Source organism: Pan troglodytes, chromosome 8 (assembly GCF_028858775.2).
Source record: "Pan troglodytes isolate AG18354 chromosome 8, NHGRI_mPanTro3-v2.0_pri, whole genome shotgun sequence".
Taxonomy (NCBI): Eukaryota; Metazoa; Chordata; class Mammalia; order Primates; family Hominidae; genus Pan; species Pan troglodytes.
Window position 1 is genome coordinate 18,154,296 of NC_072406.2, and position 5,466 is coordinate 18,159,761.

A 5,466-nucleotide genomic window follows, 5' to 3' on the forward strand; every position below is an offset into this window, starting at 1 on the left:
TAAAGGAAATTCTCTAAAATGTCTCTGTTCAAACGTTTCATAGATCCTTCAGTTTCCTTGCCGAATCACGTATGACAGTTTACTGATCCCTGATTTGGTGAAAGGGTTTTTAGTCTTTTGGGTACTCTTGCTCCCATTAGTCATTTTCAGGAGTTGGTCTGGAAATGTCTGCTGTCCCTTCAGAGACAGAGCAATATTGTCTGTGAGTTTAAAAGCCAAACTGTCTCTATAATAAACATGTCACATATTAATCAAGGAGCTTCCCAGTTTTTACTTTTTCATTTATTTTTAGAGATGGGGTCTCACTGTGTTACCCAGGCTAGACTCAAACTCTAGGGCTTAAGTCACCCTTCCACCTCAGCCTCCCATATGGCTGGGACTATAGGGGTATACCACCATGGCTAGCTGCCCTATTTTTTTTTTTTTTTTTTTTTGAGATGGAGTCCCGTTCTGTTGCCTAGGCTGGAATGCAGTGGTGCAATCTTGGCTCACTGAAAACTCTGCCTCCCGGGTTCAAGCGATTCTCCTGCCTCAGCATTTTGAGTAGCTGGGAGCCCTGAGCCCTTGAGGTCAAGGCTGTAGTGAGCTGAGATCATGCCACTGCACTCTAGCCTGGGAAACAGAGCAAGACCCTGTCTCACACACACACATGCACACACACAAAAATTAAAAGTATTGTCCAATGTTGATGTTAATTTTCTAGAACTGTAGTGTGCAGAATTCACTTTATTAAATTGATATTTCAACAAACAATGAATGTACATTTGTCCACCAGTCTTATTCTATTCATGATTCTTTAAGGATCATTGACTGTGGTTCAGCAACTTCTCCCCAGCTTAGGACCTGCAACAACTTCTATTCATTTCAGTCAACATTGACTGGATTTCTAAACTGAACCAAAGGATAAGTACCTTTTTTGAACTTGAAGTCTGCTTTAAAATCATGTTATCTAGTTTATCTTCCAATTTCATTTCCCCTGCCCTTTTTAAAACCAAAGTATTATCTTTGATGGAGAAGATGAGAGGAAAACAGATGGGAGATTTGACTTTTATTTATCACCATTTACTTTACATGAAATTTTAAATCTCCATTTTCTCTCAACTGCACTGGTTTTTATGAAATATGTTAAAACCATTTTTGTCTTCAAGTATGAAAGCATGAGCTCATTTAGCTTCCCTAGCAATGTGCATTTGGCCATTGCTATGTTTTGAATGTCTGTGTCCCTCCAAAATTCATATGTTGAATCCTACCCTCAAGGTGATAGTACTAAGAAGTGGAGTTTTGGAGCTGATGAGGTCATGAGGATGGGGCCCTCATGAATGGGATTAGTGCCCTTAGAAAAGAGGCCTGAGGGAGCTTGTTTGCCCCTTCTGCCATGTGACAACACAGCAAGAACCAGGAAACAGACCCTCACCTGACACCAAACCTGCCTGAGCCTTGATCTTGGACTTCCCAGCCTCCAGAATGTTGAGAAATAAATTTCTGCTGTTTATAAGTCACCCTCTGCATGGCATTTTTGTTACAGAAGCCTAAACAGACTAAGACAGCCATGATCACTGTAATTTTTTTTTAATCTTTTCCTTCACATTTGCACAATTCAAGAGCACGTGCTGACTGGGAGACCCTTCCCTTCCTTAGAGAACAGCGAGCTGCTTTTTCTGATTATGGAAGGGCTTATTTACCTGCCGTAGGATTTGCAATCAAGAACATTACCTTCCCCAGGGGCAATTCTAACCCCCCCACCACACTACTTTTAGATCAAAATAGACCCTCTCTCTTTTCACCTATTATTCACTTTCCTCTGATTAAAACAAAAAAGTAAAGGAGAACCAGTACAAGCCCACATACATGCACATACAGGCGAGCACACATACCACAAAAACACACTTATGCACCCATGCATACACACATGAACACGTACAGGCACACACACATAGGCATACAGACACTTTTAACCTCTCCCTGTACTATATCTGTGTTACATTATCCCCACCGGTTTTTTTTTTTTCAAGTTTTAATGAAAGCTTGTATACAAGATTACTTTATTCCTGCATGTTCTCAATTGTTTCCTCCTTGTATTTGCCCTTTTCCTTTCCTACTTGGTGAGATTTGGCTTTCCATGCAAGGATCTTTTTGTGCTCTTTGCCCAGTTTTAGTCTACTGATAATCCCCTTGCTGGGGCGAAAGTCTACACGGACAGTTGTGTCATCAGCCTTTTCCCGCTGCACCCATTCAATGTAGATGACATATTTCTCTCTGTAAATCTGGACTACTTTGCCAATTTGCTGACCTTTATGGTGCCCTCACACAACCTGAATATCATCATCCTTTCAGACGGGCATGGATCAAACGTTGTACTTCTGTCTCAGCTCTTTGGAAAGAGGGGAAGACATAACTGTCCTGTGAATGTGGGAAGGCGCATTGAAATGCCTTTTGCAGTTACTGCTTCGGTCAGAAGTCACAAAGGGATTGAACTTCATTTTGGCCACTCCCACTTCAGTGATGGCCACAAAGGGCCCCACTGGTTATTAATGTCTTTTTTCAACTCAAACATTTAAACTATATAACCTGGCATATTGTAGAAGAGAACTGTGCAGCATTAAATATTAGCATCTCACACTCGCATGAACAGAAATATTCAGATTGCAAAAATATACCAATTTATGAAGATTAATATTAACTCACTAATTTTTCAAAGACTCACAATTATTTGATCAATTTCAGGAGAAACTATTCTATTTTTGCACTATGTTCATGCAAATTGCCTAAGACTCATCAGTTTCTGTTATTTTCAAATATAGAGTCACTGACTGATTCTACGAATATTCTGCCTCAGTATTTTAAAAAAATTCTCCTATAATAATTGGAAAAGTTAACAGAAGTGATTAGATTTGTCTTAGAGTGTCTCTTATTTTGTGAACCTTCATGTGAATCTTCAGTATCTCTTATTTTGTGAATCTTCATCATAATCTGAAGTATTCCCATTACTTTTAGGAAAAGAACCAAATGCTTAACCTGATCCTCATAAGATCGCATAATGTATATATCTCCGTATGCTCACTTTGTATTTTATCATCAATATTTGCTGCAACAAAGCAAAACCAACTTCCAAGATAAGGTCCAGCATATGTGGACTTCCCAGCAAATTTTAGTTAATGCTGCCGTCTAATGCCTGGCTCTGATATTACATCAGCTCAGGGTTTTAACCAAAAACAGACACAAATGAGGTCACCTAAGGAGACTTTAGCAACCATTTCCAAGTTCCCTTTGACTAGCTCATTCCACAGACGAGCAAACTGACGCCCAAAAACTCAGGTCTTTCTCCCAAGATCACACAGCGAATGACCATCAGAGAGAGTTAGAACACAGAATTGCTGTCTTCCCCCAGACAGGGCATGTGAGGTGTGACCACAGGGCTCTAGGGGTGGTGCCTCACCTGTTAGCCTTTCTGAAATTCACAAACTGCAAAGCATGGCACTGCCCCTAGGAATCTGTTACAGAAAACAAGGATTCTGACAGCTCAATTAAGAAGCAACCAGAATTCATGCAGCCGGGGTCCTTGTGAGAGACAATTTGCATATTATACCAGAAAAGATGGAGAGGTAGCAGAGACCAGGTGCTGCTCGCTTTTGTGTACTGAACTCAGGATTTCTAACTTAATCCTGACGATGACCAGCTATAGAAGGCTTCTAAGCAAATTGAAGAAGGTCACTCCGGCTCAAGCGTATAGGGCGGGTCTGGAGACAGGAAGACCAGCAAAGCTTTATTTTGGTAGTCCAGGGTACCGACGATGAGGACTGCAGGACCTCTACTCTTCTAGTTCACAGAGTGTATTAGTCTGTTTTCACGCTGCTGATAAAACAAACATACCGGAGACTGGGCAACTGACAAAGAGGTTTAATTGGACTTACAGTTTCACCAGGCTGGGGAGGCCTCACAATCATGGCTGAAGGCAAGGACGAGCAAGTCACATCTGTGGATGGCGGCAAAGAGGAAGAGCTTCTGCAGGGAAACTCCCGCTTATAATACCATAAGATCTCATGAGACTTATTCACTATCAGGAGAACAGCACAGGAAAGACCCACCCCCATGATTCAATTACCTCCCACCGTCCCTCCCACAAGACGTGGGAATTCAAGATGAGATTTGGGTGGGGACACAGCCAAACCATATCAGAGAGCTAATGGGAAGATGGTATTATCAGGCTGTCTAGAGGACACAGGAGAAGGAGAAAGGGTTGTGAGGCCAGAGGAACAATCACTGTAACTGTGGACATGCTGAGCTCGAAGGTCGTATACACAAATGTGAACCTGACAGAGCCAGTCCTTCAAGATGGATCCCAAGCAGCTAACCAGGCGCAAATTTTAAATACAGCCAAGTAGCCATTTGTTGACTGGAGGTCACACAAGCACCGTCAGTTCCCCAAAACCCACACCTCTATTTAACTTTGGAACTTTCAGAGCTCACTTGAACAAACCAATCAGAGCTTACCTGAATCAATCAATTAGAGCTCACCTAAACCAACAAAGGAGAGCTCATCTGAACCAACCAATCAGGGTTCAGCTGTATCAACCAATCAGTGTTCAGCTGTGTTGACCAATCAGTTTGAAGTTTTCATTTGCATACTTGAACCTGATTGGGCAGAAACTTTTGCTATAAAACCTAGCCCCAGCTGCTTGGGAAGCTGAGGCAGGAGAATCACTTCAACCCAGGAGGTGGAGGTTGTAGTGAAATGAGATTGCGCCACTGCACTCTAGCTTGGGTGACAGCAAGACTCCATCCCTCAAATAAAAAATAAAAATAAAATAAAATTTAAGAAAACACCAAACCCTCCCTTTGTTCCCTGGAACACATCTTTGTTTACACCGGAGGCTGCCTCTCCCTCGTTTGTCAGCTGTTTGCTGGAATAAAGTCTCTTTCCTCCAATTTCCTTCCCAGAGAACTTTTCCTTACAACCTTAGAAGACAGCCGAATGGAAATACTTAGTAGGTGTTGGAATATTAGGCTGAAGCTCAGAGCAGGGGGCAGATTTCAGTTACAGATTTGGCACCAAGATACATTTAATGTAATTTTGAAAATTGTCATAGTCATTATGTAATGAATTATGTAATAAAATTAAATAAGTTAAATAACTGAATAAATTAAATAAAAATATGTAATAAAAGTATGCAATATAATAATGATGTAATGTAATATAAAATATAATTTTAAAATCTTCATTGTTACACCGAGATAAGTCTGCCTTGGAGGCAGGTGGAGTTGCCCAGAAAGACTGTAGAATGAGAGGCCAGGAAGACAACTGGAGAACCCACATGTTGGCGCGGGCAGAGTCCACACAGGAAATGAAGGAAAGGCAGATCCATTAGAACGATATTGATAGGATCTCAGATCGCAGAAGGGGGGAGCAGTTATGAGAAAAATATGCTCAACACTGACAAATGCTGGGGGAAAAAACTGTAACTCCAC

General features: G+C 41.3%; 1 pseudogene; it reads right to left on the reverse strand.

The window, feature by feature from the left end:
- Positions 1-2,042: 2,042 nt before the first annotated feature.
- LOC737350 (large ribosomal subunit protein uL24-like) lies at positions 2,043-2,480 on the reverse strand (annotated as a pseudogene).
- Between the last annotated feature and the right edge of the window lie 2,986 nt (positions 2,481-5,466).